Here is a 24,472-nt window from a genome sequence, read left to right on the forward strand (position 1 = left end):
AAATCTCTTCTCTTCTCTTTCCTCTCTCCTTTCCCTTTCCCTTCCATCTTCTCCCCTCCTCCTCTCCTCTGCCCTCCTCTCATCTCTTCTCCTCTAATCTAGATAAAGAAATAATTTTGCTGATGTGAGACAACCAAAGTAGATACAATCCCAGGTAATGGTGCTCCTGAGGGCTACAGAGACACTGAGGTCCTATGATCATGAAAGAAGGCTCTGGAGTACAGTGTCGTGCCAGTGGGCCCTACTTTGGAATTTGTGCTCCTTAGTGTGATGGAGTGGGACTCAGATGTGACCTCTCTACACATGCCTCTTCTGTCACTTTTACTGAACGTGTGTTTGGCACTGGGGTTGGTGTAAGCTTGGGAGACTTTAATCTCTGGACTATGTGCCAGCTGGGCCCTGAGCCTCACTGGAGTTGCAGCACCTACTCCTGTTTGTTAGACATACACATGTCAGCTAACAGGGAAGTGGTGATGGTCAACCACCATACCAGGGAACTGAGAGTCTACAACTGCAAGCAAGGGAATTCCATCCATCAGCCCTGTGGAATCTAAGCTCCCTCTTGATTTAGAGGTAGAATGAATATCACCATCTGAGGGTGTACAGGATGAAGGAATAAAATATGGGTTAGAGTCGACTTACTGGTATTCTACTGTAGAACTATTGTGAATATTCTTTTTGTTGTTGTACCATTGTGTATATTTTAATAATTACACATTTATTAACTGAAATTTGAGGGGAAAAAGTGAATTAAGCTATGGCTTTCAAAGTTGTGTCATTGCACTTCACACCATTAGAAAATATTATTTTTATTCTGATAATATAGCGGCAAGTGGTGTCAAATGTGTATATATTGGACAGACATTCTACTATATCTCTGATATGAAATATTTAGTATAAACAAATTCAGCACAGGATTTTGAGAATCTAAAGTGCTGTATTTTAGGTTTAGGGACTATGGGTAAAGTAATCAGAACAATCAGCAAACTCATGAGTGTTACACTCTCAGCCACAAATAAATCTCATAAATGCATTATCATCATTATAATACCATAGTATGGTAAGTCCTACAAAATAAAATAAGGCAGAATAAAATAAAGAATAACCAAAAATACCAATATTGATAAAATAGTCAAGGAAAGTTTCTCTGAGATAAAAAAAATAGTTGAGTGGAAACTTAGAGAAAATGAGAATGCAGGTAATTAGGGGAGAATTTTTTCAAGCAGAAAGGGAGCACATGTAATAAGCCTAAGTAATAAATGAATTTGTTATTTCACAAATAAATGAAAGCAAGGTGGAAAGAAGGAAAGAAGAAAGAGGCCAGGTTGTGGTTGCTGAAAAGCAGATGAAACACACATGTTCATGAAGTCTCTATTAACCTCTGATTTCGTTTCATTTCATGAGAAATAATTTGAAGGACTTTGAGAATGAATTACATTTCCAAAAAACGCTTCCTTCCAATTAAAGGGATAGCGTGGGGCTCCGGGTCGCACTGCACTTGGGGAAGGCGGTGCTCTAGCCCGGGTGGGGCTCGTCGCCCCTGAAGGTCCTCGGCACTGCGGCGAGGGTGCAGGCGCAGAGCAGGTGCAAGTCTCTTTTGCCTCGGACCGGGACAGGCTGGGAAGGGCACCTAGTGGTGAGGCTGGTGTTAAGAAACCCCCTCTTCTGTTGATACTTTGTTGGCCCTTGCCCACCCTCGCCCACTCTTCCGCCGTGGACGTCGCTGAGACCTGCTCAGCCTCCAGTGGGACCGAGACTCCTGCCCAGACTGCGGCAGGTCCTGCCTGCCCGGGGCTCGGGATTCAGTCATCTGCACGCGCTGCGCCCTCTCCGTCAATGTGCGGGACTTTGAAAGGAGTATGGTGAAGACCTCTTTCGCGTTCCACAAATTGAGAGCAGCCGTGCCTGTGGCGGTGGAGCCAGAGCCCGAGTTACAGGGGCCTGCAATGGACAGGCGCTGCCTGCGACGTGGTCCTGCAGGAATGGCACAGCACAGCAGACAGATGGCTCAGCGGATGAAGGGCAGACCGTCCTCTACACCTGTACCGACTGCAGGCTCCAGAAGAAGGACTCTTTACCTTACTTCTGAGGTACTGGGCAATGCCTTCCTCTCCTCTGCCTTGGAAGGTGAAGGCTACTGGGTCTTCAAATCCTCCGTCCATCCCCTCTGGTCATGATGTCTTGCTTCTAGAAGGAGTATCAGAACCTAAAGTGGAGACTGCCATTGTTCTCAGATCTCTCCTAAAATTATATTTCTCTGCAAAAAGAAAAAAAGGATATTGTGAGAAATGTTGGGAAATCAAGACAGGAATTCAAGGTGATACAGGCTAAGGGTGGGGCTGTTCATCTCTTCGTAGATAACCTGAGCTGTATGTCAGAGGCGAGAGCTGCAGCCCTGCCCTTGGTAACCATGGCAACAACTCCAATCCTAGAAAAACAATTAAGCAATGTAAACTCTATAAACTTTAAATATTCAGGGAAAATGCAAACCAAATGTGTTAAAAGCTTATATGGAATGTATGAAGTTCATGCTAAAAGCGTACCTAGAATGTGGGGTTATGTGTTAATTCAAGCTTATTGAGCACTGAAATAACTCTTCCTCTGTATAAAAAGAACTCAAAAATCTTATTTGGGGCCCAGGTTTTGAACAGAAAGCTCCTGAGCCTGGCTAGTCATAAATAAATGCTTTTTTCCTTCCCCAAATTATTACTGAATCCTGGCCTTTCCATACACAATTATTGAACCTCTCTGGATGTCTACAACATTTGGGGGCTTGTCTGGGAATTGCAAATGAAGGCCAGAGAAGGTAGCATTTCAATACCCATTCCAGATCCCCAAGGAAGTCAAGAGGATTCTGGTGAACCCCAAATCTGGGCACCCCTGGACCATGTTTCATCCAGAAAAAGATGTGGGTTCTGCCAGAATCCTCCCAATGAAAATTGGGGGCAATGGAAGGTCTGGAAAAAATTCTGGGAATGAACAAAACTCCAAACACGGAAAAAGGTAAGACTCCCCTGGGGAGCATAGTGTCAGGAAAACCTAACTTTAAATGTTAGAAAGGGAAGTCTGATCAACTTCCAAGAGAACCCCAGTACCTCCAGAAATTTGGGGAGAAGCCATTCTCTCAAGGTCTGAAAGGAAAGAAAAGGGAAAAAGCCTCTTGTTGGATTTGGCTAACTTAGGGTTAGCATCTGGTCTGCTCTTGCCTCCACTGAGGTAGTGAAGGCTTGATTGTGGTGGGAAGGGATGTTGATAGGTTGGGGCCTGGCACTCTGGAGATTGGTCTGGATTTTGAGAAACTTGGTTATGGGAAAATGGATTGGCTTTTGTAGTAAAGCTTGATCTGGGTGTAAGTTTAAACCATGAAAAAGTTTTAGCGAGAGTCTGTTTTGATGCTCAATTGCAAATGAGCATAATTTATAAACAGCCAAGGTAAACAAAAGATCCTGGTCAAATTTTAATATTGAAAGTTCTCTCTTTCTAAGGTTTGTAATGATTGCAGGGGCACCGTGTCCAGAAAATAGAAATTGTGAGCCAGATTAACAGACTTTGTGCATCTGTCTGTGTCTGTTCAGTGCTAGTGTTAAATTGTGTAATTATGTAAAGTGGTGAACTTGGTTAAGCTGGAGCCCTTCCTTGGCATTAGCAAAGGAGTGAAATGATTATAATTTATAAGGCAAAACCACGGAGTCTGAATGTTTGTGCATGCTCTGCTGTCTCTTCTCTGGGTCTGTCGCACTTGCTGGGGCTTGGGGATTGTCTGTGTCTGTGCTGCACACCCGTTATTGAAACCAGCCCCAGTCAGGGTAGCTGGTGAAACCAGTAACTTAAATCATGGCCCTGCCAGGGTGGGGGTTCCCTGGGAAGACAGCAAGCCTGAAAACTTCTTTTCAGGCCATTTCAGCAGCCTGGAACTTGCTACTATCACCTTCTCTCCCCTCCTTCCTTTAGGAGGATGCATAGTAGAAGCAGAGTAGTGGGAAAGGGGGAAGTGGCTTACCCTTTTCCAGTGAGTCCATGCCTTCTATTCGTAAGCCACATTACTATCTAATCACTTGATAGCCCTTTTAATGGTTTGACTGAGAATTAGCAGTAAAGGTCATAAAACTTTGGAAAACCAAAACCAAAACCAAATCCCAACTGGGCTCCACAACATCATGCTAAATTTAATCAGCCTATTTCCCAATGCCCTGGAGATGCTAAAGATATGGAATTCTTCTGTTTTAATCTGTGCTTAACTTTGTGTTCAATTTTAAAACCTGTATTTGGCTTTTGCCAGTTTACTTGTGCCTAAAAAATCATGGTAAACGTAACTTAAAAATGAATCTTTAAATGCCAGTTCTGTCTTGTTGGTGAATTGAACACATGGCTCACAAATAAATTTGTTCAGTTACTAAAAATACAGAGAAGCCTCACAGGATTGATACTAATAAGGTTATTATAACTTAATTAATACAGGTATCCAATTCATCTGAAAGTAAAAACATGCTAAGAACTGTAACTAAGAATTAAAATCATTATGTAAGTACCTTTATATATATATATAAATTTATAACTAAAAGTATTACAACAGAGTAAATGTGGCCTGGATTTTGGCTATTGTAATGATGATAAATTAATTTGCCTCTATTTATGGCTACTTTGGATTTATCTAATGCTTACTGTGATGGTGGTAGTTATTACTTAAGCTTATCCTATAGTTATTTTATAACTAATTTCACCCCTGGTCTTCAACTATTCTGATGGGAATTATAAACTGCATTTGCACTTGCTTTAGCTTATGATTCCACTGCTTAACAATTTAACTTAATAATTAAACTTTAAAAACCTACAGTTAAATTAAAAAGAAGGGGATTTATGCATATCACTTATGTGCCATTCTCAATTTTTTTGGTCTTTTCATTTCCTCTTTACCCTTTTAAAGGAAAAGCTGTCTTTTCCATGACCTTTAAAATAATATAAATTAATTCTAATTAGCCATTTCCACTAGGAATAAAAAATAACTGTTGTCAGGTTTTCCATGAGTAAGCAATACTCTTCCCAGTGTACCAGGCCTTACTAAGCAGCCCCCATTGCTCAGGCTGTCTCAGAGAAAAATAAGAGTAAAAGCTACCCAGTTTCTTTCCATTCTAAACAGAAGCCCAAATGCTCACCAGGTTCCCTCCAAACAGCAATATAACCAGGAAAACCAGTAAGGGAACTATACTTTAAATTAATCAGCAACAAAAAAGTTTTAAATAACTAAATGGTGTTTCTGTATCAAACTATTCATGTCTGCCTATTTGCTCAAATTGTCAAAGTTAAATATGCAGTTATATAAGTAATATATATTTCTAAAACCCAAATTAAGCTAAATGGTATAAAAAGTCATGTAAAATCTAAATATAAAAACTGTTGAAAAGCTATGAAACCCTCATTAAATTATAATTAAAACAGGTTAAACAATTGCTTTATATTCCAGAGCCTAAAAGTTAGTATGCTTTAAAAATTATTCAGTTTTAAAATGATCAAAAACAAAGGTTTTAAGCCCCTGTAAAAAAGGAAAATGGCATTCTTTGTTTAATCAATAACAATTTAACTTGTTTAGCTTAAGTATTATCTCTTGGGTTTCTAAAATACCAGGTTGATAAGTTCACATTTTATGTGTTAAATCTTTAAAATAATAAAAACTGTAAGCTCACATTTAATGAAATTAAATTACATATAAAACTGTTCTCTCCTAAATTTGCAAAGTAAATTCCATTGGTCACTAATGGTAATCTAAGGTAAATTAGCCAGTCTGTGGTTGTGGTCAATTATATAAAGAGTTTGTAAAAGTATCTTCCAACTGGAAACCTAGATTGATATTAATAGCAAAAAGTAACTTCATAGCAATGAAACCTGTCTGAAAGTCACCTCAATGTACTTATTCAAGTGGTGGTAATGAAAAGTTACCTTGATTCCATTGGGAATCTTCAGTTTTCATTTTAAAAATGAAAAAAATAGTTTTGCCTCTACTGCTAAAGTAAAACACCTGCTAATGTCTTCATGGTAGAATTGTAGAAGTAATCAAAGTCATTTGATATGTAACACTTTGCACTGGAAATGTTTAAAATTTATGTAAAAATCAGGAGATAAACCTCGGCATTGTCAAATTCTCTTGTGCATTCAAACCAGGCCTTAAATACATTACAGGTTGCCTCTCCATATGTGTTATTGGCTAGGCTCATCACTGACCCCTCAAACAATAAAACAGCTACTACAACATGCCTCTGGTTGTGCTCCTGAAGTTGATGGAAACTATGTTGCAATTTCAAACTCCTGTAGCAGCCAATGATGGCTTGGTACAGCCAAATGTACAATGGATGTTGCCTCCAGACTGGCACTGCTCCATAGTGCCAAAGAGCACTATGCACCAGACCGGTGATGTACTGGAAACTACCTTTTTAACTTCTCTCTAGGATCAATGATGCTGCGGCTTGCTCACTGTATAAAGAACATACCAAGTGGAGCCATAATCACCAGAGTACTGTAAGTAAAACTTAAATACAAATTGGCATTATGACCTGCTCCCATGGAGAGATAACATGTAAAGTATTACAAGCCTGAAACTTAAAACTATTAATTGCAACTCAGAATCCTTATGCATTAAGTAATACATTAATTAATATTAAGTGCTGTACCTTTATTCTGTTCTAAATATATGCCTAATAATTATAATGTTATCTTTTCTATTCTAAATCATGTACAAAAGTACATTAAACATGTTAAATTCCTGGTAAACTTCATTTTCTAAATAGTTAATAAACATGTCTATAAAATAAAAAGCCATCTTAGCGAAAAACAATGGGGCCACTGGTGGCTTACAGGTAACTGGTTAATTAATACCAGGTTCAGCCACCCTACTACTCTACTACTCTATAATACTCTACTATGTAGCAAAACAAGGTTTGCCTACTAGCAGTGGGTCACCTATTAAACAGTCAAAATTATCAGAAATTATTCAGTTAAAACCAATATGTAAAAAACTTTATTCTGCAGTTATGATCACTTCCAGAGTTAAAAAAATTTCCAACTTGGTGCACTAACCCTGAATGAAACCAACTGCCCAAGAAGGTGCCAGTTCACCAGGAACACCCGACAAAGCACATAAGTGCCAATCATTAAACAGCCTGAACTGCATCTTTAAAACAAAGCTAAGTACCTAATACTGTTATCTATTACAATATCTCTCTGAACATAAAAAACTTTATATATAGACATATATAGATAGATAGTGCTCTCCACCAACTTTTTAAAAAGTGCTGTCTTTGCAGGCATCTATCTTTGTAATCCAGTGTCCTCTTTCAATGAACAGGTATTACAAAATTGTAATTAAATTTGTTTCTTTCAGAATGGATATCTTATTAGCCATATGAAAACTTCATCCAGCTTCATACAGAATGTCAGATACATTTTCTTCCAGTCAAAATAAATAAAGTTTTTACACCTTGTTAGATAAGGACCACAAGGAAGTAGGTACAGAAAAAAGATCATCTCCCTTCAGCACCCCTTTAAAATTAAAGGTGTAAACTCTCTAAGGGTAAAATAAAATTAATAGATGGATCTGGAACCTGGCAAGAAATCCATGTAAGCACCAGTAACCCCCAGGATAACTGCTAGGGTAGCCCCACCCCAGGACTCTACTGTCCAGGATAAGAACTTCTTCTAGAAACAGGATAAGCCCCAGATGTTACCCAGGAACTGTGCCTTTAGGCCCTCCCTGAGAAATTAGTACGTGGGGTAATCAATCAAAACAACAAACAGCCACCCACCTCATAACTCCAATGATAATTATGCAAAAGTTTAGCAAGTTAAGTTGGCATAAAGTGGGGAATGATATAGGCTATGGATTGGGCTGTTTGTCTCTTCATAGATAACCTGAACTGTATGTGTCGGACGATGAGAGCTGCAGCCCAGCCCTTGGTAACCATGGCAACAACTCCAGTCCCAGAAAAACAATTAAGCAATGTAAACTCTAAAAACTTTAAATATTCAGGAAAAATGCAAACCAAATGTGTTAAAAGCTTACATGAAATGTGTGAAGTTCATGCTAAAAAGCTGATCTAGAATCTATGAAGTCCATGCTAAAAGCTTACCTAGAATGTGGGGGATATGTTTTAATTCAAGCTTATTGAGCACTGAAACAAAGGACCATTTAACTCTTCCTCTGTATAAAAAGAACTTGAAAATCTTATTTGGGGCTCAGGTTTTGAACAGAAAGTTCCCAAGCCTGGCCAGTCATAAATAAATTCTTTTTTCCTTCCCAAAATTATTACTGAGTCCTGGCCTTTCCATACACAATTATTGAACCTCTCTTGATGTCTACAACAGAGGTACCAGTTGGAATCATATTAGATATAATGTTAAAATGAGTGTGTTAAAGCAGAACACATTGGCTGAGAATATTGATACAGACAATGAGATGTCAGAAGGCACTGAAATATAGAGCAGGGAACAGGAAGGATGAGAATGGCTAGTCAAGAGACTCAGGAAAGTTGTAGCCAATGTACTAGAAAAAAAAATGATGCTGAGTAAATGTCCTTCCAACAATGGTTATTTAGATGGTGGAGACAAGTGTTCCATTTCTAACAGAGAAATTGGACAAAATAAAAAATAAAAACACTCTTGAGGACCTCAGTGCAAATAATTCCATTGGAAACAAATGGAATAAAGATTTGGGGTTACAAGTACACTGAGAAAAGTATATCAGGAAATGGAAGATTTTTGCCAAGCATCTGACTATTCAGAAAGTGGGATTGGAGGTGCAGAGAATCTAGGTAAGCATTTGAAGAGATACAGAGAGCTTGTGGAAAAAACACTGACTTTTAAGGTTTAGACCTTAAGTTTGAGCCCAAAATGACTTTACCCTAAGAATAATCCAACTGCTTCACGGACAATTACGGGACACTGTAGATCCCCCCAGGGCCCACTGGATGGAACATGAGAGAGTCTGGGCTATGATGTGGACCATTGACTATGGGGTGCAGTGATGCTCAGAGATGAACTTACCAGGTGTAATGGATGTATCACGATGATGGGAGAGAGTGTTGCTGTGGGGGGAGTGGGGGGCGGGGGCGGTGGGGTTGAATGGGACCTCATATATATTTTTTAATGTAATTAAAAAATAATAATAATAAATAAATATTAAAAAAAAAAAGAATAATCCATAACCAAATATACACCTGTGCTTCTAGGGCCTGAGTCCTGTTTCAAAGTTCTCAATCCAATTAGGCTACATGAAATGATTTAAAGGAGTAAAAGTGCATCATCCAAACAAGAAGAAAACAGTATTCTATTTATCACTTTGTCTCTTAAATATTTCCTGCTCAGCAACCAGTACATGTACACACAAAATCAACTGTACAGGAAAATGATACCATGCAATAAAAATCAAGAAAAAAAGAGACCTATTGGGGGTGGAAGATAGTGAAGTTTTCAGAGACAGGTTTAATATAATCATGTTTAAAATGTTCAAGGTAATTAAAGTAATGATTGAGAATGTTGGCACAGAGCAGAAAATTCAACAAAATTAGCAAATGAACTTTCTACAATTGGAAAATAAAATAACTGAAATTAAGCACTCACTTGTTGCTTATAACACCATGTAATAGCAGCAGAGGAGAGAGATAAATCAGAAGAACATATGCAGAATTAAAACAAACTTAACTATGGAAAATACATTAAAGTCCATAAGTATAAAAGGGAAACAGTAAAATACCATAGAGAGGAAAGAGAGAATGTGACAGAACCAATGATTAAGGAGATAATGGCTAATAATTTTTTTGTATATTCAATTTCTTCTACAATTTTCATATATAATGCCCAAAAATAATAATAATATGCAGTACATGAAAAGACAGGATGAGGCAAAAAACTGTGAGATACAGAAAATGGAGGTGTTCAAAATGAAATTCACTTAAGGAAAGGTCCTTCATTTCCCATTGCTCTGTATTTTCACAATTATCATGAATTAGGTGTCCATATATGCCTTGGTGTCCATCTGCACTCTCAAGTTCTTATACTGTTCACAAAAAGATACTGGCTTAATTACATAGAGAATTGCTGTGGAAGGAATGGCTTCTTTCTTACTATTTCTTCAAAAATTCCCTTGATATTCTTTTCCTTTGGAATTTCCTTACATATTTTAGAATCAATGTCATTGATTGAATATTGAGTATTCCAATTCAGGAACCACATATAATTGGGTATAGGTCAGGCTTGAGTAGGTTTTTGACAAACCAGATTCAAATGGACATATCTGTTCATGTGTACATGTTGCATTTCAAGATATAATTCAATAGTTCAGCAGTGTGTTTAAATACACACATTTTACCTTATATTCCTGTGAAGCAGAACTTCACCTGAATGTTTACACACCATGGGAAAGTCATTCCTATTAACTGGCAAAGGAAATCTCCTTCTCATGTAGTTTGGATAAACCCACTATGTTAGGCATTAATCTTCACGATGAAATGAAGCAACATTGAATTATTATTTGATGACCTCTCACTATTACTTGCTATCTTGTTAGAGAGAGCTCTAAGTATCATTTGTTGGCTTGTCAGGTGAATAAAATGTATGGATTTTGTCTCCAAAAGTCTATCACTTTTTCTTTTCTTTTTTTTAAAAATTCTTTATTTATTTTTAAAATATCACTTTTTCTTCTCAGCATGTAATATGCATGTGTCCTTATCCCTATGCCTATCTGTGTCCCTATCCCTATCCCTAACCCTATCCCTATCCCTAACCCTAACCTCATATTCTGTAGGTTGAAATTTTTCTTCTTTCAATTTCCATAAAGAATAAAATGAAATACTAAAAATATCTTTATGAATTTTTGGATGTGTCCTAAGTTGTTGTCATTTAGTAGTATATATCAAGCCTACCCAGATGCAATGCAAACCTAAAATTCAATCCTGTAACTATGAGGTGATAGCATATTAGACTGGAGCCTGAAGAGTACCTTAGCCAACATCAATATATTTCATGTGATAAGAAAAGAGTAAAACCTAAATATATCTTTTACAGTCCAAATTCTAAATAAGATTATGACCTATTAGTAAATAACTTTCTTCTGCCTTCCTTATTTTCCTTTCCCTCTGGGAGCACTTCAGTTTCTACCACATTATGGTATAACAAATATTAATTGTTATAGGTTCCAAATCATTGTTTTGTTTTTGTTGTTTGTTCATTCTTCATATCAGAGTTCTTCATTAAAAAAAAATGAACTAAGTGGTTATACAGTAAATCTCCTGATTCAAGAATTAATCTATATCGCCATCATTGTATGGCACCAACTCAATTTCCTCTTGGCAATCAGCATCAATCCCCCTGGTCAGTAAACTTTCCTGTTTCTAAAAGTGAATAAGAATAATTTTGACTATGGTAATCCCACACAAATCTCTTGTCCTATTGAATACTGGTTCTTCTCAAAAGCACTCAGGTACTTGTCATGACATGAAAATACTGGCTACATATGAGAGGTCATAGGAAAAGTACATTGTTAAAAGAATAATCAAATTGTGCCCTGGGATATTTCAAACTTGGACTGATACCATCTCTACTCATTGACAGATGTGAATATAAAATTTAGGGACTGACTTAGTGTTATCAACATGTGAGCAAGTCGGGTCTAGTGGGTATCTTAAAGAACTTATGCAAAGAGAAAAGGGAGGTACAAGACGACAAAAAATGCCAGCTACCAATTGTTCCACTCTTGTATTCTTATCTAGTAATAAGGCTGGGACCTTTTATAAGAAAGTCAACTTACTTTGATATTAAATCTTATTTTGAGGAAATGATGAAAGCAAAAAAAAAACTTAATTGTACCAAACAATAAAATTTCATAATGGCAATGGTGTAAGGGTTGATGAGGGATAATTGATTTGGTTTTTCTTACATCTCTAAAGTGGTGAAATTTATGGTACAAACAAATGTCAAGTTCATTGGAGAAGAAGCTTTCTTTGCAAATGGAATAAAATGAAGACTTCATGAAAATTCAATGCATAAACTGACATAAAAGAGAAATGAAATGTTAAGGACAAAATCCATGGGAAAAAAATATGAGAAATAAATACAGTTAAAATGAATAAGGAAAAAGTCAATAACCTCAATAATAATCAATGCTAAGTTACAATTGAAGTTTATGTACCACAGAACTTATTTTTTTATCTATGTTCTCTCATATGTGTGTGTATGTGCATGCCCTTCTTACCAGACCCAGAGCTGAATTGTTTCTTCTTTCCAATTCCCATACAGATAAATGCAAATAAGTAGTAAACTCATATACTACTCTACTGTTCTTTGATCATTCTTAACCAGTAGCACTAACATCAACACACATATTACTACTACATCTACTTCCACAAGTATCCTATTACCACCAGGACATTATAATTTTTAATATTTATTTAGCTCTTAAAATATCATAAACACAGCAATCCATTCAAAATATTATTTATGATTGGAAATGATATAAATACATAATTGGAGTATAGTAATCTCCAGTTTATAGTATCAAGTTGTGGACTATAAGCCTTAGTAGGACTGAGATTTCCCATGGTTGGAATGATTCTCGAATGTTCCATTACTTGGACCTCATCCTTTTAAGGAATTCATGGCACTTGGACAAGGTGTCCTTCAGGGCATTTTTCATGGATTCATTCCATAGACTGAAGATGAAGGGATTCGGGAGAGGTGTGATGACACTGGGAGGGGATAAAGAGGATCTTATTGAGGTGCAGACGGGACAGACATAAACAAAGATGGCAATCCCATAGCTCATGGAGAACACAGTGAAGTGAGAAGCACAAGTGGCAAAGGCTTTGCGTTGTTCTTGTCCTGAAGGTATCTTCAGAATGATGGAGATGATATAAACATAGGAGACCACTGTAAGTAAGAGGGAGCTGATGAGCAGGACAAGGGAACTGAGGAAATCCATTAGCTCAATGGCACATATGTCAGAACAGGTCAAATGGAAGAGTGGAGCATTGTCATGGAAAAAGTGATCAATCACATTGGGGCCACAATATGGCAGTGTTGCTTTAAGGATAGTGGGTGGGAAGATGAGGAAAAACCACAAACCCAGGAGAGTATGACAAGATAGATGCAGAGTGAGCTGGTCATAACTGTAGGGTGATGAAGGGAACTGTAGATGGCCACTTAGGGTCATAGGACATGATGGCAAAAAGGATAAACAGTGCATCCAGAAAGGAAGTAGAAACAGGACTGGGTGAAGCATTCACAAAATGAGATTCTGTTCCTTTATGACTGGAATCCTGCCAGCATCTTGGGAACAGCACAGATTGTGGTTAATATGTCCCTGAAAGAGAGTTGCTGAGAAAGAAATATATGGGTGAGTGAAGACTGTAATCCATAAAGATCAGTGTAATGATGAGGGTGCTTCCAAGGACAGTCACCAAATAAGCCAATAAAAAATCAAGAATAAGATGGCCCTTAGTGGTAGATAACCCAATAAGAACATGATCACCATGGTCCAATTCCTTCTCTCCATGCTGGGTAGGAATCTCTTCTTTTAACCAAGTCAAGAAAGAGAAAGAGGCATGATACATCATTAATTAAAACAAATTTCTAAGATAAAGGGAGTTGGGCAATTTTATTCCTTCTATTTTGAACAACAAATTACACGATTAAAAAATATGGTCATGTTTAATTTTCTTATAACTTCCAGATAAGAATATATGAAAAACAATGTTCTCAATAATATGTAAACATCAATTTACCTAAGCTATTTTAAACTCCCAGATCCTTATTTTTATCCCAAATGTAAAAATCAGTAAGTACAATATACTTATTTTCATACACACATACACAGATATACAGATATACACACATAGATATGCAAGATGTTTGGTTAAGTTGGAATGAAGGCAATAAATATATTTTATTAATTATTAATTTTGTAGTTGATAATACTTTCAAATGGACTGACTTGCATTAAATATTTTAGATATTCATTAAAACATGGCATCAATTAAATCCACAAGGCACAGATTGTGTGCTATAGCTGTACCTTATGTTTAACTGTTTAGAATGAACACTACACTGCAAAATTAATTCACTTTTCATCATTTAGATACGATAAGTAGACCCCTATATAGAACTGCATCTTCACTAATGTTTTCTTTAATTTTCATTTAGTGAATGGAGGTTAATCTATTATGGTAGAACTTGTAAATAACAAATTACTAAATAGCTAAAGGGAACAAATATGAAGTATATTAAACTTTAAATAATTAGAGACTTTCTGGAACAAATTCTAAAACAACCTACTAGCATTTTATTGATGCTTTGGAAGGTTTCCATAAATGTGTGTAGGTGCATCAGGCATTAATCTCTAGCCTTAGCCAGAAATGTCTGTGATGATACTTCTCTACATACAAGTTACTGCAAGAATTGTTCTCACTTTATGTAATTAAAATAATTTGGGGAAGCAGACTTGGCCCAGTGGTTAGGTTGTCCGTCTACCATATGGGAGGTCCGCCGTTTAAACCCTGGGCCTCCTTGGCCCGTATGGAGTTGGCCCACATGCAGTGCTGATGCGTGCAAGGAGTGCTGTGCGGCACAGGGGTGTCCCCCATGTAGGGGAGCCCCATGCTCAAGGAGTGTGTCCCATAAGGAGAGCCACCCAGTGTGAAAGAAAGTGCAGCCTGCCCAGGAATGGTGCCACACACACGGAGAGCTGACACAACAAGATGATGCAACAAAAAGAAACACAGATTCCCATGCCGCTAACAAGAACAGAAGCAGACAAAGAACATGCAGCAAACTGACACAGAGAACAGACAATGGGAGTTGGGGGAAGGGGAGAGAAATAAAAAAATAAAATAAAATAAAATAACTTGGTAGAATACACAGAGAAAATTCCAAATTTGAAGGTGACAATAATAGATTTGTCATTTTAAATGAAAATTTTCACAACAGAATGTGATTTTAATAGGCAGAAAAACATCAAAAGAGACCTCAAACCAAAGACAATAGAGGAAAATAATAAGAAAGTTTCTGAAAAGCAAGGAAACAAAAGTAAGAGCAAATAATTTCCAGAATAATGAATCACACAATTAAAAGCCAATATATCAAACTATTTGAAAAAGCAATCAAAAAGAAAGGATATTAAGATGACACTTGGGGAGCATAAATAATTGGAAAGCCTGCAAAGAAAAGTAAGAAGTTTTATGTAAATAAAAGACATGATGGATGAGATTAAAAATATTTTAGAGCTACACAAGAGCTGATTTGAATTGATTCAAGACAGAATTCGTGATTTCAATGAGAGACATCTGAACTAGATATGATAGGAGAAAAGGAAGAGAAGAGTCTCAGGGAATTGAATTGAATGGAATTGAATGACAATTCAATGACATTGTGAAACACCCAAACATTTGTGTTATTGATATCACAGAATGAGAATAGCATGGAAAAGGGGCAGAAAGAATATTTGAGTAAACAATTAATGAAAATTTCTGAACTCTTATGAAAGACATAAATATCAATATACAAGAAGGTCAATGCACACCAAAGAAAATATTTCTCAATAGACATACCTGAGACATATATTATTCAGAGTGAAAAATACCAGAGATAAAGAGAGGATTCTGAAAACAGCAAGAGGAAATCAAAGCATCACATAAAAGGGAAAATCACAGGATTAAGTGCTGTCTTCTTATCAGAAAGCATAGAGAAGAAACTGATATGATGTATTTAATTTACTGTGCCTGGCAAAACTGTCCTTCAAAATGAGGTTGAGTTCTAAGTTTTCACAATCTGAACATGTAAAAAGAACAGGTAAAAAGACTAGAATTATAAGAGATGCTACAGGGAGTGCTGCAGCCTGAAAGGAAAAAAACAAAGGTGAGAAATTTGGAGAAGAGTTCAGAAATGAAGCGTAGTAGGAAGAGTAAACTAAAGGATAAAACAGACAATAGAATAATATAACAACAGAGAGCCAAAGGACAAAATGGATGAAGTAATGCCTTTATAGTGATAATATAGAATGTTACCGGATTGAACTCCCAATTAAAACATATAGACTGATTGAAGGGATAAAAAATCATGAGCCATCTATATGTTGTCTGCAAGACACTCACCTCAGACATAAGGACACAACCAGGTTTAAAGTGTAAGGTTTTTTGTTTTGTTTTTTTTAAAGATTTATTTTTATTTATTTCTCTCCCCCCCCCCCGTTGTCTGTTCTCTGTGACTATTTGCTGCATGTTCTTCTTTGTCCACTTCTGTTGTTGTCAGAGGCACAGGGAATCTGTGTCTTTTTTTTGTTGCTTCATCTTGTTGTGCCAGCTCTCCATGTGTGTGATGCTATTCCTGGGCAGGCTGCACTTTCTTTCGCACTGGGCAGCTCTCCTTACTGGGCACACTCCTTGCACATGGGGCCCCCCTATGCAGGGGACACCCCTGCATGGCAGGGCACTCCTTGTGCACATCAGCACTGTGCATGGGCCAGCTTCAAACGGGTCAAGGAGGCCCAGGGTTTGAACCACAGACTTCCCATGTGGTAGATGGATACCCTATCCATTGGGACAAGTCCACTTCTCTAAAGTGTAAGGTTGAGAGAAGATATTCCATACAAATATTGCTCCAAGATACATAAAGCACACAGTGGCAAAATTGAAGGGAGAAACAGATATCTTGACAATAATAGTTGGAATCTTCAATACAGCACTCTCAGTATTACAAAGAACATCTGAAGAGAGGATAAAGAAACAGAGAAATTGAATAATATGATAAATAGACTAAATCCAGTAAACATACACAGAATATTGCACCTCCAAACAGCAGGATATACATTCTTTTTAAGTGCTCGTGGAGCCTTCCCAAGACAGACTATGACAAGATAAGTCTCAATAACTTTAAAAACATTGAAATTATACAAAACACTTTCTCTGATGATAATAGAATTAAGCTAGAAAATAATGGATTGAAAAATGGAAAATTCATAAATATTTAGAGATTAAACAACACACTATTAAACAATCAGTAGGGCAAAGAAGAAATTTCAAGAGAATTCAGCAAATATCTTGATATGTTGAAAATGAGAACACAATATATCAACACCTATGGGACATGGTAAAAGCAGTGCTGGAGGGAAAATTATAGACTTCAATGCTTACATGAAACAAGAAGAAAGAACTAAAATTGATCTAATTGCACATCTGGAGGAACTAGAAAAAGAATAGCCAACTAATCCCAAACCAAGCTGAAGGAAAGAAATAAAGATGTGCAGAAATAAGTGAAATTGTGTGCACACACACACACAAACAATTGAGGGTATCAACAACACCAAAACCTGATTATTCGAGATCACCAAAATTGATGAACCCTTGGCTAGACTGACTGACAAAAAAAGAGAGGATATAAATAAAAATTGGAATGAGGGTGGACATTACCACTGACCCTGCACAAATGAGACAGATCATAAAAGGATACTATGAACACCTGTATACCAAAAAACCAGACAATGTAGAGGATATGGAAAATTCCTAGAAAGACACAAAACACCTATACTGACCCTAGAAGAAATAGAAGATCTCAAGAAACCAATCACAAGTGATGAGGCAGAAACAGTTATCAAAAACCTCCAAAAGATGAAAGGCCTAGGAACAAATGGCTTCACAGGTGAATCCTACCAATCATTCAAAGATGATGTAATACTGGTCTTGCTCAAGCTCTTCCAAAAAAATGACCAGGAAAGAACGTTACCAAACTGATTCTATGAAGCCAATATCACCCTAAAACCAAAACCAGATAAAGAAACTATCAAATAATAATAATAATAATGAGCAATATCTCTAATGAATATACATGTAAAAATCCTCAATAAAATTTCTGTAAACTGAAACAAAAAGCACATTAAAAGAATTTTATACACCATGATTAAGTGGGTTTTATCCCAGGTATACAAGAATATGAATTTGTGTAATAAATGACATTGATAAATTGAAGATAAATCACATGACCCTCTCAATTGATGAAGAATAGGCATTTAACAAAATACAGCACCCTTTCTTGATAAATACCAAAAAATGTAGGACAAGAAGGAAGCTTTCTCAAAAAGGTAAAGTGCATATATGGGAAACTTACAACCAGCATTGTACTCAATGATGAAAGACTGAAACTTTCCCACTGAGGTCAGGAACAAGACAAGGACGCCCGCTGTCACCATTGTTATTGGATATTGTGCTAGAGGGTCTAGCTAGAACAATTAGGCTAGATAAAGAAATAAAGGCACCCAAATAGGAGAGGAAGAGTAAAATTTTCAATATTCCCTGATGATAAGACCCAATATCTAGAACCTCTTGAAAATTCCACAGCAAAGCTGCTAGAACTAATAGGCAAGTTCAGCAAAATGGTGGGCTACAAGATTAATACACAAAAATCAATAGTGTTTCTTTACATTACTGATGTGCAATCTGAGAAAGAAATTAGAAAAAATATCCATTTATAATACCAACAAAATAATCAAGTATTTAGGAATAAACTTAACCAACGGCATAAAGAACCTGTATTGAGAAAACTACAAAGCATTGCTAAACAAAACTGAAGAAGACTTAAATAGATGGAAGGACATTCATGCATTGAAAGTCTAAATATCATTAAGATGCCAATTCTACCCAAAGTGATTTTCAGATTCAATGCAATCCCATTAAAAATCCCAACAACCTTTTTTTCAGAAGTGGAAAAACCAATTATCAAATTTATTTGGGGTTTACTGTGGTTCTAGGAAAATGGCATCAATATAGGTAGGTGCTGCTTAGCTCTTTTGCAAAAAACAGCAGAGATGGGGTAAAATCCTACCTGAGTGAGGTCCTTAGGGCATCCACAGAGCTGGAGCCAGCAGGGCATGGCTCAGGAGGGAGCCGGATAGTCAAAGAGCCCAAGGGAAAACCATGAGTTGCTCACCTCAAGTGGCTGGAAATTGAGGAGAGGTAAACCCCACCCTCTGTGGATCACTTGGCTCTCACTAGTCAGCTTAGTGGGAGGGAGCATTTCCTGGGAGGAAGAGGAGTCTGGTGAAGGGTGGAGAGTGTTTTCCTTTCCATGGGTTTGCCCACCTGGTCACCCTTTGAAACTGCAGATGATAAAAGTCAGCTCTGAGTTTGCCCTGGGGAAAGGGGAGGGGGTCTCTGCTTAGGCAGGCTGTCACACCCAGCCTTCCTGGGAGAAAGGAACTTGGTTAGGGAGACAGGCACCAAACCACCCTAAAAACTGCTAGAAGTCCAACTCGCCTAGGGGAAACAAGGGTGGGAAGAGCCAGATAAGCATTCAAAAGCCTGTTAAGTCTATAAAACTGCTGTGGCCTAGTGGGGGGAATTCCTGATTTGTGTGCAGAATGTCCCTGGTGTGAGTCCCTGTACCTCCTAAGAGAAGTGATCTGGGGAGAGATAAGGCATATATCTGTCCCTTTGTGATAGGGAACCTCTAGGCTGAGTTTCTACTATGGTGCTTTACCGGCTGGTTTTTGTTTATTGTGCTTTTCTGGATTTTTTACCCCCTTTTCTTTTATTGTATTGAATAAAACTGGATACATCTCCTGAGGAGGGCAGGCTGCAGGGTGATTAACTGATAAGCACCAGCAGCCTGAGTTAGGTCCCTAGGGGCCTAAGAGGGAAGGCTCTTTTCCCTGGATTGTTTCCTTATTCTTGTTTTGTTTCTTGTTTGTTCTTTTTCCTTTATTTCTTTTTTTTCATTTACTTAGTTTTTGAACCTACTTTGTCTTCTTTCCTTCATTTTTCTGTCTTCTGGCTTCTGATGCTTTCCTTCCATTCCATCCATTCTTTTTTGATCTTCATATTTTCATGTTTTTCATTTTCTCTCATTTTTTTTTTCTTTGATTCTTTTCTCATCTCTCTGGCCTTTAATTCATTCTATTTTTTTCCTCTCTTTTGTTTTTTGCTGTATTGTTTTTCTGCTGATGTTTCTGAACACAACGGAATGAAGCCAGAAATCAGTATGGGGAATAAAAGCAGATTAGGCACAAAGATATGGCTGTTAAAAAACACAGTCTTAGACAATCAGTGGGTGAATGAGAAAATTGCAGAAGAAATCAGTAACAATCTTGAAAAAATGAAAATGACAACACAATGTAACAAAACCTATGGGAATCAGCAAAAGTAGTGTTGAGAGGGAAATTCACAGCCATAAATGCCTACATTAAAAAAGAAGAAAGAGCTAAAATTAAAGACATTATAGCACACCTGGAGGAATTAGAAGAACAAGAAACTTATGCCAAAGGTAGTAGAAAGAAGGAAATAACAGAGATGCTTTTCTTGCATTATCAGAAACTACTTTCTCAATATGTTTTCCCTTCAACCTTAAGGAATGAATTTAATGTTTGGCAGAAAGGAGTTAAAGTCCTGGCAGAAAAACTTCTATAACCATGTCTGCTTTGACAAGTCATTTAAAAATTTTAAAATAAATTTGCTTATTATCTCAGACTGTTGATAATTTCTGGAACTACATGTGTGCATCCAGTGGTCACTAAAGTGTATACTTTATCTCTGAGGCCAAATAATTTCAGAACATACATACCTTGTTTTCTTCTAAGCTGTGCAGTTCTCTGCACTTTAAAAAAGATGACTTCATAATGGAGAAGACATCTAATATGAAGATTCATATCCAAGTACCTGTACTTTAGAGTTTCACTCTCTTATTCCTTCTCTTCAGACAAAATACAGAAATGTCAGGACTAGAAAATTTATAAGTATTTGCTCATAACTACACTTTACACTCTACAATTCATACTCTACAATTTTCAGTGTATCATTTATCTTCTAAAAATCTGCATTCAAAAAGATTGACAACTTTTTCATAATAAAAATGAATCTATAAAACTTATGCAATATTTGTGTTCCAAATACTGCCCGCATGTAGAGAAAAATAAGACTTCTGATGTACAATTTGTTTCTCCTGTTTTTTCTCATTTTTGTCCAACAATAAAAAAGAAAATATTGTCCTGAAAACTCAGAAATACTTTTGAGTATAAAGAATAGGGAAAAAATTGCTCCAACTAAAGATCATTTAGGTTGGCCAGTGTTACTTAAGGAATTGTATAAGGCATGAGAAAAATATAGGCATTGTATATTTACTCTTAGATTTTTCTTTTATCTTTTTTAATATACTTTATATATATATATATTTTAAAAGATTTATTTCTCTCCCCTTCTCCCCCCTGCCCCAGTTGTCTGTTCTCTGTGTCTATTTGCTGCATGTTCTTTGTCTGCTTCTGTTGTTGTCAGCAGCATTGGAATCTGTGTTTCTTCTTGTTGCATCATCTTTGCTGTTGTGTTGTTGTGTCGGCTCTCCATGTGTGTGGTTCCATTCCTGGGCAGGCTGCACTTTCTTTCATGCTGGGCAGCTCTCCTTACAGGCCACACTCCTTGTGCATGGGGCTCCCCTATGCAGGGGACACCCTTGCGTGGCACAGCACTCCTTGCGCGCATCAGCACTGCACATGGGCCAGCTCCACACGGGTCAAGGAGGCCCAGGGTTTGAACTGCAGACCTCCCATGTGGTAGACAGATGCCTTAACCACTGGGCCAAGTCCACTTCCCCTTTTTATATATTTTTAAAGATACTTAGATTACATACGTTACATAAAAAAATAAGGGATTCCCATATGCCCTACTCCCCTCATCTCCCATCCTTCCCCACATTAACAACTTCTTTCATTACTGTGATACATTCATTGCAATTGATGAACACATTTTGGAATATTGCCACTAAGCATGGATTATAATTTACATTGTAGTTTACACTCCCATTTCATTCTGTAGGTTATGATCGTATATATAATGACCCATATCTGTCATTGCAATGTCACTCAGGACAATTCCAAGTACTGAAAATGGCCCCAAATTATACCTCTTTGTCCCACTCCTGGCCTTCAACACCTCAAGTGGCCACTGTCTTCACATCAATGATACAATTTCTTCCATTGCTAGAATCACAATAGTTCTATAGTAGAATACCATGAGTCCACTCTAGTCCATATTAAGGGGAAATCATACATGTGAAATATTCTAGTTGTCATAAAGTGCCTGACAGAGTTTGAATAAGCTCTAAGTGCAGCTTTCAGCCCAGGGGAGGCCCTCTCTCTTTGACCTCACCCACTCCTGTTCCCCTTTCCTCTCCCAGGATTTCTGGATGGGGAGGAATTTGATTGTTAGTGTGTCCCCATGAACCAACCTAGGTCTGGTGTATCCAGGAAACAAATAAGCCCCCAAGCTAGTCAGGTCCTCATTTGACAGGTACAGCTTTAAGATCACAACACTGAGAAGAGGAAGGGATTTTAAAAGAAGTTTAAATGGTGCCAAGTTAATAACTCTATAGTTCTGAAATGTGATTAGTTGCCAAAATTTTACCTACTTAAATCACCCTTCTCTGTGCTTTCTAACCCTGTGCTCCTGCCTTCCTCCTATCTTGTCATCTTTTCTCTGCTGAGCACTTCTCCCTTCTCTTCTCTCATTTCTTCTTCATCCAAGTAATTGTTTAATACATTCAATTTGAATCAGTTAAATAGCATAAAGAAAGAAGCATCTCAGATTTCAGTGATGTGCAAAGTATTTTGAGTTATTAAATTTAGGGGTGTATTAGTTTTCTATTGCTGCATTTAAAAACCACCAAAAATGGTGGCAGACTTGGCCCAGTGATTAGGGTGTCCATCTACAACATGGGAGGTCCACGGTTCAAACCCCGGGCCTCCTTGACCCGTATGGAGCTGGCCCATGTGCAGTGCTGATGCATGCAAAGAGTGCCCTGCCATGCAGGGGTATCCCTGCAGTGTAGGGGAGCCCTATGCACAAGGAGTGTGCCCCATAAGGAGAGACGCCCAGCGTGAAAGTGCAGTCTGCCCAAGAATGGCACCACACACACAGAGAGCTGACACAAGATGACGCAAGGAAAAGAAACACAGATTCCCGTGCCACTGATGACAACAGAAGCGGACAAAGAAGACACAGCAAATAGACACAGAGAACAGACAACCCAGGTGGAGGGGAAAAGGTAAATAAATAAATAAATAAATCTTTAAAAAAAAAGTTGAGACCAAATAACAAGAAACAAACAACAACAACAAAAAAAAACACACCAAAAACTTAGTGGCTTTACACAGCACACAATATTACCTCATAGTTTTTGTGAATCAGTAGTTCAGGAGCCAGTTAGTTGAGTCCTCTGCTTATGAGCTCACAATCAAGGTGTTGATCAAAGTTCCCTTTCACTTGCGGGATCTTCTGGTGAAGAATCTGCTTCCAGGTTCAATTAGTCTTGGGCAAAATTCATTCCCTTGCAGTTGTAGGATTGGGGACCCCAGCTCCTTGCTATCACTGGGCAATGCAGTGCAATGTAATGCAATGCAATGCAAGTGGCTGCTTGCCTCTCTGTTCCTAGAGTCCACCTACAGTTCCTGGCTGTGTGGTCTTTTCAAACATGGCCACTAAAGCCAGCAAAAAGGGTCTCTAGAGCAAGATATCTATCAAGACAGTCATATAATATAATGTAAGCACAAGAATGTAATCCCATCACCATTGGCATGTTCTATTGGCTACAAGCAAGTCACAGATCCCACCTACACTCGAGGAGGTATTACATGGTTCTGAACACTAGGAGTGGGGATCATGAAAATCCACTCTGGGTTTTCAAGGAAATCTACTCTGAAGAAACAGCTATCATTTTCTATTATTACCTAAAATTGGATTTAAATTTTTTTCTTTCCTCAGAGTATCTGTACTAGCACAAAAGAATTAACCTCCATATTAGTGATTTCAAGGACTTGTGCAATATGTTTCAAAATTAGCAGATGATGAATGATATATACAAACACAAACTGATCATAACTCCATTATGATGAATAAATCTGAGATGAATAACTACAGAAATTAAAACTTTCATTTAGAACATGATGCAAAGATTTAATCAAGAAATATTATAGTTCTTTTTGCCTTATTCTTTCTGGGCATATCTTAGAGAGGTGATGTGCAATTTTATCCCCTATATGCTGCTCTGATTTGTCTCCTTTTCTCCATCTTGTCTACCTCTCTTTATCCAGTTTCTCCCTGCTGTAGCATATGCTTTGCACAGGCAGGAAAGTGATTTTCCAGTTGGAAATCCTCCAATTTTTCCTTCAGGGAAAATCCCAAATTACTTAGCGTGGTTTACAGAAGCTTCCACTATCTGGCAACAACCAACCTTTCCAGTCTTAGCATGTGTTTCTCTCTATCCAAACATACTTAACTAAACTCACTTGTCTCTAGCTATACCATGTTTTTTGCACAGTTCTTTCTTGTTACATAAATGATCTTTATATAATTTGTTCACAAGGCCACTTCTTATTCTCTTTATGTTGCTTGCTTATGAATCTATCAAGATCCAGCTGAAAGATCAACTGCTTTGTGAAGTTGTTCTCGAGTCTCCTAGGAAT

The 24,472-nt window shown here is 37.5% G+C and overlaps 1 long non-coding RNA gene across 1 annotated transcript; it reads right to left on the reverse strand.

Moving 5' to 3' along the window:
- Window positions 1-1,788: 1,788 nt before the first annotated feature.
- Window positions 1,789-23,861, reverse strand: LOC139437625 (uncharacterized). Its single transcript, XR_011647495.1, has 3 exons — window positions 23,178-23,861; window positions 19,764-19,972; window positions 1,789-2,257 (listed from the first exon to the last, which is right to left on the reverse strand). It is a non-coding gene; the product is annotated as an uncharacterized lncRNA (long non-coding RNA).
- Window positions 23,862-24,472: the final 611 nt, after the last annotated feature.

The sequence above is a fragment of the Dasypus novemcinctus genome, chromosome 26 (assembly GCF_030445035.2).
Source record: "Dasypus novemcinctus isolate mDasNov1 chromosome 26, mDasNov1.1.hap2, whole genome shotgun sequence".
Lineage (NCBI taxonomy): Eukaryota > Metazoa > Chordata > Mammalia > Cingulata > Dasypodidae > Dasypus > Dasypus novemcinctus.